Genomic DNA, 12,897 nt, shown 5'->3' with positions numbered 1-12,897 from the left:
TGAATTTTATTCTTTTTGTGTATATATCATGCCTTCGGGCCCAAATGTATATAATTATTGTATCACCATTCGGGTATCAAGTATATGGGATTTATTCACAGGTAAAACTTAGTCTTCCGCTGATCTGATGAGCTTATGTTAGTGTGCGTATGCTGTGGTGGAATACAGTATCTGATGATCCTGGCAGGTTTGGGTTAACCGGTGTTAACTCGGTCACCGCTCCGGTTCAGGGGGAACGGGGTGTGACACATAGCTTCCAGCCACTTATTCGCATCAACATCTTTGAGCACCTTTGAATAAGTGTAGGGATCATCATCCATTTCAGTGGAGACCATGTGAAATTCTTCCACATTCTTATCTTTTTCAATAAGAAGAGTGAAGCGTTAGGGTGGTCCAATGAACCTCCCACTACGTTGAGGCTCTTGAGTGCTAGTAGGTATATGGTTTATGTTAACTGGTTCGACTGCAGGTGCACATGGCACAGACATAGAAGACTCTTCTTCTATAACCACAGGTTCAGTTATTTTAGAGCTAAGGTCTTCCTCAATAAAAGTAACATGTTTACTTATGACGACCTTTTGGTCAGTGGGGTCATAGAAGTAGTAACCAATCGTGCCCTTAGGGTATCCCAACAAATAGCATTTAGAAGTGCAAGGTTCCAACTTATCTGTTTGTTGCTTGCGTATATGTGTAGGACAAACCCAAACCCTAAAATGATTTAGGCTAGGCATGCACCTATACCACAACTCAAATGGGGTTTTAGGTACAGATTTAGATAGGACCCTATTCGGAATATAATTTACAGTTTCCAGAGTAAAACCCCAGAAGGATAAAGGAAACTCACTAAAAGTGAGCATAGTTCTGACCATGTCTAATAAGGTCATGTTGCGTCTCTCAGATACACCATTTTGTTGTGGAGTACCGAGATTTGTCAATTATGAGACAATCCTTTCAGAAGTGAGATATCCTTTGAACTCATTTGACAAGTATTCCCCTCATTGATCTGATCAAAAGAACGTAATGCGTTTGTCTAATTGTCTTTCAACTTCTGCCTGAAACTCTTTAAACTTTTCAAAGGTTTCAGACTTTTTACACATTAAGTAGATATAGCCATATCTAGAGTAATCGTTAGTAAATGTAACAAAGTATTCAAAACCATATATTGCCTGAATGTTCATAGTTCCACACACATCAATGTGTATAAGTTCTAACAAACCATTGGCTCTCTTGCCTTTATTGCTAAAGGGCTTCTTGGTCATCTTACCTTGTAGGCATGATTCATAAGTTGGATAAGATTCGACCTTTAGACTTTCTAGTGGTCCATTCTTAACTAACCTGTTAATCCTTTCCAAGTTAACATGACCTAACCTGAGATGCCATAGGTATGTAGAACTCACTAGAGCTCCGTTTCAAATCAATATTTGAAACCTCATTCGTTTTTTTCAGGGAATCTAGAAAATACAAACCGATTTGCATATATCTAGAAATAATAAATTTATTATTCAAATAAATGGTGAGAACAGTATTACGGAAAAAAACATAACCGTCTTTAACTAATTTAGAGACAGAGATAATGTTCCTTTTAAAAGAAGGAACATGATAACAATCCTTTAATAATATAGTACTAGAATCAAATTCTAAACTAAAGTCTTCAATAGCCATTGCCATAGCTTCAGCTCCAGTGACCATCCGTAGACGCACTTCATTCCTGTCAAGTCTTCTTGTCGTCTTGAACCCAGCATTATATTACAGATGTGGATAGTGGATCTAGTATCCATCAACCATGAGTTGGATTGTTCAATAGACAAACTTGACTCATAAACGACAAGAGTAGTAAAATTATCTTCTTTAGGAGTTTCATTTGACTTCTTCAAAGTAGCCAGGTATGCACGACAGTTCTACTTCCAATGGCCCTTTTTCTTACAAAAGAAGCATGTACTCTTAGGTTCTTCTTTCTTCTTTTGTATCTTCCCACCTTTACCCTTAAGAGTCTTACTCTTGTTGGCATTCTTCTTCTTCTATTTATTTTTAGAAGTTGAAGACTTGACTTCTGTAGCATTGACCTCACCCTTTTCCTTATTTTGAGCTTTCTCCGCATCTTGCAACATATTATCTAGCTCAGTCAATTCAACATCTAGTTTGTTCATGTTGAAATTACAGATAAACAATCTATAGATTGAGGGGAGAGAGTTCAGAATCACATTCCTCTTATATTTAAGAGTGAAGGAAGTATCCAGGGATTCCAATTTCTTGAATAGATTTCGAATATTCATCACATGATCGATTACCGGAGTTCCTGCCGTCATCTTAGTGTTATGGATAAGACTAACAAGCTCATGATGCTCGTGCACGTCAGTCTGACTGAAAAGCTCCTTGAGCTTATCCATTATACCCTTGGCAGAGATTATGCCTTTCACAGAGTTAGTGATCAATTTATCAACCGATCTAAGAATGTACATCATGGCCTTAGAATCCCTCAAGTGGAAGTACTCATAGGCCTCCTGCTGATTATAGTCATCACCAGTGGATTTTTCGGGAGCCTCCTCCTCAAGAACTACAGACAAACGTTCTGCCATTAAGAGTAACATGATACTCCGATGCCAGTTAACATAATTAGGTCCTTTTAGTTTATAGTCATTGATTAGGGTCAATAGGGTAGAGTTGATTGAGGTTGTCTTGCACAAAGATTTACAAATGTACAAGATATAATAAAATGCATGAACATTAAATAAAACCATTGAATTCTAGTAGGCGAAACATAGACAATGATTTTCTCACAATCAAGATTCCCTCATATCATGAAAGTGAATTGGAACAAACCAATCTTTGCACATGCAACTTACCCTATCAGAAATAATTACAAATACTGTGATTGGGTAGACTGTGTTGTCTGCCTCCAAGGCTTCCAATATTATTGACCACCTGAGTGTCATGTCCATATCCTATCAGCTGACACACCCTCAAGTCATGTGCATTTCTATCAAATTAGAATGAATCACAGTATCATAAGAGATGGCTCACTATCGCAATGCCTCCTCAGTATCTGTGTCTATATCCTGTCCATTAGGAAGTAGTGTAAACCATCGATAATAAAAACCTGACAATGTCCTATCGGCTTTATTGCGAGGTCATATTATCAACCTCTATATCCACCATTGATAGGGGATCATGGATATGATCTACCGATTAAGATTCATCCATATCACACATGCTTCTAATATTGAGGGTAATATTATGACACATATATTAACATCTCATGCATAAACATGCATCATATGTATAAAAGAAGACAACAATATAAGATAATTAAATGTGGTTATGAGATGGTAAAAGCAGTGGGAGTAACAAGCCTCAATTACTCCCACTTAATTAATTATTTAATTAATGTATAATATGATATCATGCATCTAATGCATTAAGTGATGCAACCATCATATATAATCTCTATCTTCATCAACTCCATGTGAATCTCCATCTCTTTTTTCATCATCGTCTTACGAAGATCGTCACCATTTTCTTCGCTTTTACAACAAATTGAAAAACAATCTAAATCTATGCATCCCTTTGTTTAAATAAACCCCCTTGAAGAAACCAACCCACCATTTGGGATGCTCAAGGGGTAGAGTATATAGATTTATAAAAAAGAATGGAGGGAGAGAGAAAGAGACAAAGATAGAGAAAGAGTACATTACACATCACATCCATTACATCCCATGTAATAATAAATAGATTTGCCATCCACAAGATTTAAATTCCAATCCCATAACCACGATGCATAGAATGATATGGTTCTTCAATATTAGACATAGAATTAACAATTAATAGACCCATATGATTTTCACATCTCATGTAAAAATGACTTTAAATCAATAATTTCACAAATCATTAATTTAAAGAGGAAAAACATTAATATTAATTATTAAGGGTCTAAATTGATCCAACAACCATTGAACCAAATGGGTCATGCTTAATATTAACTATTAATATTAATTATAAGAAGTTAATAACATGTTGTAAGAACTTGGGCTAAAACGAGTTGGGTTAACATACCGAGTGGGCCAAGTTATGTTCTAAACATAATAAGTCCACTTGGACTTCATTAAAACAATTCAAAATAAGTCTCTTAAAAATAAGTGGGTGAACAGATCCTTCTATTATATATATATATATATATAAAACAACATACCTAAAAAATAATTTCATTAAATCAAGGTATGCCACAACTGCAACCACAGCCATAGCCTAACCCACGGCAACAACCCAAGGTTTAGCCTTGGCCTCGGTAATAGCCGCAGCCACAATGTGTTACTATAACACTATGATAGGTAATGTAAGAAAGGTAATGATTGCTTTCCTTTTTTTTTTTGTTAATAAACTTTAGAAATCCTAATTGGTTATAGTAACCAAGGTTTAATTAATCCAATAAGCATTATTGAAGAACTAAATCACATTATGCACAATCAATGATTTCGAAAACAAGAGGGAGGCTCTGATGCCAATTGTTGGCGAATACCCAATAGTGTAGAGGAAGAGATCGGATTGGGATCTCTTGCATTCGAAATCACTGTACAAAAATTAAGCACACGAGAATGAAATGATTTACCTTAGAATTGCAATTGAAGTTCCTCATTCAGATAATAGTTCTTCCACCCTTGAGCAACCGTAGGGATCGATCTCAACACTTTGAAACTATGATCCATGTTCAATTGAAGAAGAACAATCCACCATTAAAGTTTTCTCCTTCACACACACTCACTCACAATGGAGAGAATGAAAGGAGAAAAAACATGGGAGAGAATAAAGGAAGTTCTAAAAAAACTAAATCTCTTTCTCCCTTGTCCCTTATATAACAAAACTTGTTTTAAGGTTTTCTCTTTGGTTAAATCTTTGTTTCATAAACAAGGAAAGCCAAATCTTGATGGTAGAGAACAGTTTCCAAATTGAACAGCTACTTTGCTTCTAAAGTGGGAAGATATAGAATCTAAAAGGGATTGCTATCTTTGTTATTATGAGTGACAAATATATTCAAATTATATTTTATCTACTACCATAAATAAAAAGATAATTAACCATTTAATATTCTCAAATCTTGTCATGCACTATTAACTCTTTAATTTGCACATAAGACCTTTTACTTTTCTAATATCCCATATTGAGCTATAGAACATGTAATTTAATACTGCCTAACCCCAACTCATTGTATATGTCTATTTCAGAGATTCTGTGAACATGATCAGATACCGAAAAAAAATTTCAAATAAAATTTAATAATTAAAATATTATTTTTATATTAAGAAATAAGTTTGTAAATAATTTACAAGAACGACAATGGTACTAGATTTCTGTCCGATCAAGTACAAACATTCTCTCTCTTCGATATTCCCCGATTAAGGGTAGTGGATCCCATGTTGACGATCTCTTTCATTAACAATGTGGGACCACATGTCTAGCATACCGATATATAGTCTGTTGAACATCAACCATTGATTTACCAAAACACGTGATACAACACTGCAACAAATAGGATCTCTCAGGTCAAAGGTCAAATGACGGGTATGAATCTCATCCTCACACAACTGGCAGTAATACATGCTAGATTCTTATTATATTCTTTTCTATACACACACAGTATGTGTACTTACATTTATGTATCGGAATCACATCCCTAGTGACATACAATGTAACGGCCATGTGAACAAGATGTCCGGTCCTATCCCTAGCCAAAAATAATTTTGGGTAAAAACCCATGGAACAACTTACAAGCCCAATAAATAAATGACATACATAAATAAAATTGAATAATCTTATTAATAAATCGGGTTTGATGGACATACATATTCAACAATTAGATTAGAGACCCATTCAATGCCACCATCATCTGGTTGTTCAGAAGGGATTTTGAAGCCTAGATAAGAGGGAATCCATCTATCTCCCCATATCCGAACATTTTAGCCATTGCCGATGCTCCATAGAAGACCTTCTCCAAGCACTTTCCTTCAATTAGGTTGTGCCAAGCCCAAGATGGTTTGTGACCTAGTTTGGCTTTTAAGAAATCACAGCGTGGGTAATAGAGGCCTTTCATGAATTTTGCCCAAGAAAAATTAGGATCATTCCACAGTTTTCACGCCCTTTTGATAGGAGGGCCCTATTGTGTAAGTCAGGATCTCTAATGCCCAAGCCCCCTCTTTGTTTGGATTGACAGAGTTTTTTCTATGAAAGCCAGTGCATCGTAGCTTGGTGTCCTTTCCTCCCCAATAAAATCGAGATGCTAACTTTCGAGTTCGGAAATGATGATATTTGGGGAGCTTAAAATGGATGGCAGAATAGTTAGAAATGAGAAGAACTTCCCTGCCAGCATGAGAAAGGTACTTTTGGCTCTAACCCATTAATTTTCCATTGATGCAGTCATTCAGGTTATGAAAGATGTCCGTCTTCTTAACTCCAATATCTGAAGGAAGATCAAGGTACTTGGAAGGGCCATCTCCATAAGGAAATTTTAGGATCCTTGAGAACCAACGCTTGAGACGGGGGGTAGTGTTTGGATTAAAACAGAGGCTTGATTTTTTTGGATTCACAGCTTGGCCGCTGGCTTGGCAATAGGTGTCAATAACATCCTTAAGGTTGTGTATTTCTTGTAGGCTGACTTTCAAGAAGAGGAGACAATCATCTGCAAAGAGTAAGTGAAGATAGGTTATCCTATATTGCGAATCTGGATGCCATTGATAAGACCATTGGAGGATGCTTGTGATATAAGGCCGCTCAAGGCTTGGGAACAGATAACAAAGTGGGCAGGGGATAGGGGATCACCTTGTCTAATTCCCCTAGTTGGGTTGACATTGCATCGAATTCCTCTATTGATCATAAGGGATTAGTGGATAAAACTTATACAAGCCATGATGAACTCCACAAATTTGTTGCAAAAATCGAATTGAGATAGGAGGCCTTTGAGGAATGGCCATTCAACTTTGTCAAAAGCTCTTTTTATATAATGAAAGGCTTCATAGGTAGTGTATAAATTTTCTGAGATCATGCGCCCTGGGATAAAAGCCGATTGACTTGGAGAGATAAAACGAGGAAGAAGGTCCTTGAGCCTGGAGGCAATGATCTTGGTGAGAACCTTGATTGCAACTCCACAAAGGCTAATGGGGCGAAAGTGATCAAGCACTTGGGGATTGCCAACTTTTGGAATAAGGCAAATATGAGTATCATTGCATTGTGGTGGAAAAGAGCCTATAGAGAAGACATTAGACGCAAAAGAATAGAGATCCAAGTGGGTCAATTCCCAAAATTTTTGAAAGTATCCCTCTACACTAGGAGACTTTAAAGGTCCCATGTCAAATAATGCTTTTTTAACTTCTTTCATAGAGGGAGGGGTGTGAAGCAATGAGTTATCATCCTCTTGGATGATGAGCTAAATAGACTGCAGAACTTTGGACATGGATGATTCATCAATCCCTTATGAGGAATACAAAGTTGTATAGTGTGTAGCAAAACTTTTGTAAACTTCATTTTCAGAGGATGACCATCCACCATTAGGGAGCTTGATTTTAAGGATGCGGTTCTATTGACGATGTTGAATGGTAGAGGCATGAAAGAAATCCGTATTCTTGTCACCAAATTGGAGCCAATCAATTCTTGATTTTCGTTTCCAATAATCCTCTTCACAGGCAAAGGCATCAGCCAGTGAACTTGATAGGTCATTCTCTAGAGATTGGGTTGCTGCAATGGATGGTTGATTTTGAAGGTCTAGGAGATTCTTTTTCAATTTATGGATTGTGGACTGGAGATGGCCAAAAGCCTCTCTGTTCCACTTCGATAATACATCCTTGCAGAGGATAAGCTTGGAAAATAAGATAGATGTATTGATCTCTATAGGAGCAGATTTTCAAGCAGAAGAAATAACGGAGGAGCACCCTGGGTGTCTTAGCCACATGGATTGGAAACGAAAGGGTCTATTACCTTTGGAAGGCTGCCCATCAGTGTCAACTACTATTAGAGAATGGTCAGAGCCCACAACTACCTTAGTGAAAACAAAAACATCAGCATAGGTAAGTCTCCAAGCAGCATTAGAGAATGCACGGTCTAATCTGATTCGTATGTTAGCAGATCCAAGCCTCTTGCTGCTCCATGTGTAGACTAGCCCTTGGGCACCTAGATCAAGAAGGTGGCAATCATTCACCATATTACTAAATTGAAGGATGTCCCTACCCCCTTTACGATTCCCCCCATCTTTCTCGTGCCAGACAATATAGGAGTTGAAGTCACCTATGCACATCCAATTATCATTCCGGCCCTGACTGAGATGTTCATTAAAGTATTCCAAACTTCTTGCCTTTGAGCTCTAACAGGATCACCACAAACGCAAGTAAGGTAGAAGGTTGGGGAGTTTGAAGGAGAGACATTGCAGTTCTCATATCAGTATGATGAATTTGTATTTGAACATTACTACTCCATAGAATAGCTAAGCCACTTGCAGTTTCCATGGGAGAAACAGAGTATTTTCCAACCAAGTGAAGTTTCCTGAGGATCTTATCAAGTTTTGTATCTCCACACCTGGTCTCCATTAAGAAAATGATGTCTGGTTTTTCAGATTTAGAGAGATGAAGGGAACAAATTGTCAGTTCCAACTCAATTTTTTCATTTCTGTCCATGGACCTACTTCCCAATAGCATCCACGGGGGTGATCATTAAAAAATGATTTTCAATCTCTATTGGTAGGGTAGAGTGATCTTCAGTCTCCATTGGTAGGGCACAATGTTCACTTCGCAGATTCTCAATGCTCTTTTGCTTCTTTGGTAGGGCACAATGTTCACTTCGCAGATTCTCAATGCTCTTTTGCTTCTTAATACAGACTTTCATTTGTAAGGAGGAGCTGGCTAGGCGTTGCTTAGAAGCTTTGTCCTTGGCCTTGGACTGGGTCGAGGGAAGGACAGGGAGATGTTCCTCAGTGATGTGTATACAGGGCTGGTGGTATATGTTGTCTGTTCCAGATGGTGGTTAAGGCTTTCATATTGGGTTAAGGAGCAATAATGCTGGTGGTTTTCCAACGATGGTGAGGTTGGATTTAGAGATGGGCCATTGGTAGTAGCTTCCTAAAGGTTGGGTTTGAGTAGGAGCAGGATCGTTGATGGGTTGCAGAATTTCCTGGTGAGGGTGTTGGACGGTTGTGAGTGGGCCATAGTTAAGGTCTAATGGGCCTTAGGTGAGGGTGAGTTGGTTGTGTATATCAGTTTTGTGTGTGGTATTAGGATGGTGCCCAGCTAAGGAGAATGATGATAGGTAAGGTATGATAGTATGAATGAGGTGGAATATGTCTGGGTTGGATAATGATGGATGCAAGGGGTGTCATGAGCAGATTGTCAATGATAATTATAAGTGCATTACACTTTGCATAAAGGAAGATATGCCTCATATTATAGATTCTATTAGTATGTCTTATTTTCATTAAATAGCATGTGTTGTCCTATCATAGGCCTCAAATTCTTGTTAAACTATTATTGACACATTTTTATGAAGTTTGTCTGGACTTATAGATCCATGAACTAAACAGTATTGACTTTTGACAATCTATCCACATCGAATAGTTGTATGATAATGTATGATAAAAATACTGTAGATATATAAATCTTTCTAGGAAATCCTTTGCCTAGTGGTGAAAATGCCCTCAATCTATCACCGTTCGAGTCGGCTGATTGTGAGTTCGAGTCTTGGCATGCCCACTATCACCCATTTGTCCTACGGAAGCGTTGTTTGCCGTACGGGGGCTTGTCCCGGGGGCTATGATCACTACCATGGAGCACCATTTTTTCATTACTAAAAAAAAAAAAAAAGAAGTCACATGCACAATCAAGGGTGACTCCACAAAATCAAATAGTTAGCTCAACTGAGAATGGAATAGATTCTTGATCAATGGATACTTCAATGGTGGTTCCGGTAGGAATAAATTCTAAAATGGTAGCACATCGAAACAAACACAGAGAACATGTGGTGAATAATCCTAGTCTCTCCTTGAAATTGAAATGGATATGTAAAACCGTTACGAAGTTGAAATATAAGCCAATCTAGATTGATTATCAAGGAGTATGAATCACCCTATAGTTCCAATCTTCCAATGTAGGCTAATCAACATTGATGACCTTTTAGTATCATAGATCAATCAGATTTATCCATTAATGGACAATATTAGAGATGAGGTAGAACTAGTTTCGGAGAATTCTAGATCGGTCCTGAAACGATTGTTATGTTAATCATTGTGAACCCAATTTTAATGGACACTAGTGGATGGGTGTCTATTGTGTTATTCAAATTAAAATTTTATTATGTTTCTATAAATTATGGTTTTTAGGTAATATGTTGGAATCAAAGGCTAGAAGCATCCTACATGGTACTGGACAGTACAAGTTTGGGACTTTGAGATGATACTAGTGAATTGTGTAGATGGTTATAGCAGGGTAATCAGGTCGAGTGGCCTTGGGCCTTGTTCAGAAATCTTGTAACAATAACTCTCAACTATGGGGATGTGGTTTAGTGGCCAGTAAGGTAGTGCCATTGGCAGCGTGGAAAAATTAGCATAATCAGTTGATGATGATGTAGTTACTTTTCTGTTTTGCTAAGTTTTCTTTTCTCTCTCATCTAAAAAAAAAAAGCACTCAAATAAATTTTTTGTTTTTGTTTTGTTTTACAATTTTTTCATGTATTACATTAAAGTATAAAAAGTAAGATAAATCTATATAATTAAGTCATGAATATATAATGATGGTATGGACAAGATATCCACAAAGTTTAATTCGAAAAAATAATGGCATATGCAAAATAAGCTATGTATTTAAAAATTTGTTCTCAAATTGTTGGTGTATGAAATCAGCTCTCTTAAATCGGCCATCATCCTTTTACCAAACCCTAACCCCCTCCACCCACCCACCCGCCCGCCCAAAAAAAAAAAGAAGTGGTCATCATTGTATGCAAAGTCAATCTCTATGTCACCATACTATCAAAGAAATCCAATTACCCCAAAAACGTATGAAAACTTCCTCCACTTCCTATATATTAAAGCAAAAGGTTTTCCTATGGTAAGGGAAAAATCTCTTTAATAGACACATTTAGTTTTGCTATGTGAAAGATTGATATGATAATTTTATTAATTAGATTTTTAGAGAATGTTCTAAATACGTCATGTGTTAAATTTCAGTCTCAAATTCATTCACCTTTAAAATTGCACTCCCCTCCCTAACCTTTGGCTTAATACCACTTCCCCCCCCCCCCTTTATTTAAAAAAAAATATCCCTCCACTCCCCTGACATTTAATGATTCTATAAAATGCTCCATTAGCTACTAACGGTGTTAAAGTAACATGTAAAAAGACAGAATTAACCCTTTGTCTATTACATGTCATTTCAACACCCCTTTCCCTTCTCTTCCCTCTTTTTGGGTTTCTACCATCATGCATAGAATTTAAGAAGCAGAGAACCACTGAATCAGAGAACCAGGCATGGGTTACCCTGGGAACTTGCTTACACTTGAATTGTTGATTTGCAGGAGGAGTTAAGCAACAAACTTTTTGTGTGAGTTACAATTTCATAGACACATGTAACCCGAGAAACACTAAGCAAACACAAATTAAAGTTTCTTAATAGAACCAAATGAATCAAGGAACCAAATGAACCAAAACTGATATTTTGATTTTCTGTAAACACGCAAATGATATTCTCTAAACACACAAATGCAATCAAAGAACACAAATCAAAGTTCAAAGAAAACATAATTTGTTAACACACAAATTCAATCATATACATAGTTAAGAAGATAGCCAATACCAACAATATCAACAGAGTGAGGCTTTGCAGAGGCGTCACGGTGAGCTTCGCTTCGAGTGAGAGAAGTTGTAATTGAATCAAGGGTTTCAAAACCAAACAGATGGTGTTGAACTCCTCAACTACGAAGCAAGTGTTTCAAAACCAAATATGAAGCAAGGGTTTCATAACCCTTCAACTATCGGAGCTTTACAAGATAGAGATAAGTGTCACTGAAAAGCCCTAGAGGTGATGTTGAGCTTCACCGATAGAGAATTTTCTTCTCTCCACGCGAAGGAAGATGATGAGGTCTTTTAGGTGGTCTAAAGGGTATTCTGGGTATTTTATATGACACAAGGGTAATTTAGGTATAATATAACATAATTTAATGTTAATGTCATAACTTAACACTAATTAGAAGATGATGAGGTCTTTTAGGTGGTCTAAAGAGTATTCTGGGTATTTTATATGACACAAGGGTAGTTTAGGTATAATATAACATAATTTAATGTTAATGTCATAACTTAACACTAATTTATAACAAAAAGGGTACGTTTGTTAGAATCTTTAAATGTCAGGGGAGGGGAGTGATACTTAAAAAAAAAGGGGGGGGGTGGTATTAAGTCAAAGGTTAGGGGAGGGGAGTGTAATTTATTCTCTTTTTTTTGGGGTAAAAAGTGGCCTATATATTCATTAGTGATTAGCGCAAAGAGTCTAAATTACATAAATCATATATCCAAGAAGTGGAAAGTGGTCATTCTATCTTGCACGCTACATATAGGGCCTTCTAAGTTAGGGAGTTAGCCACGCTTTAGTCTCTCTAGTAATATGGCTAAAGTGATGTGATCTAAACAAAGAGGTCAAATGCACAATGTCCTAAATTATGCCATGAACTCTAGAATTGGGGGCTTGACTATTGACATTTAGCGTTACATCAAGCTCTTTGTTATCGGTCTCAACCTCCAAATCATCCACAACCTCAAAGATACACTATAAAAGCCCTAATCTGATAGTCGTTGCTTCACCTTGAAGAATTGTGTTGAAGAAGGTGGGCTCCAAGATTGCTACTTTGTAGTGTCCTTGAGCATTTTGAAGGATGAGACTAAAA

Source organism: Macadamia integrifolia, unplaced genomic scaffold (assembly GCF_013358625.1).
Source record: "Macadamia integrifolia cultivar HAES 741 unplaced genomic scaffold, SCU_Mint_v3 scaffold1023, whole genome shotgun sequence".
In the NCBI taxonomy this organism is placed as follows: Eukaryota; Viridiplantae; Streptophyta; class Magnoliopsida; order Proteales; family Proteaceae; genus Macadamia; species Macadamia integrifolia.
The sequence above is the reverse complement of the archived record's forward strand: the minus strand, read 5'-3'. Positions refer to the sequence as shown.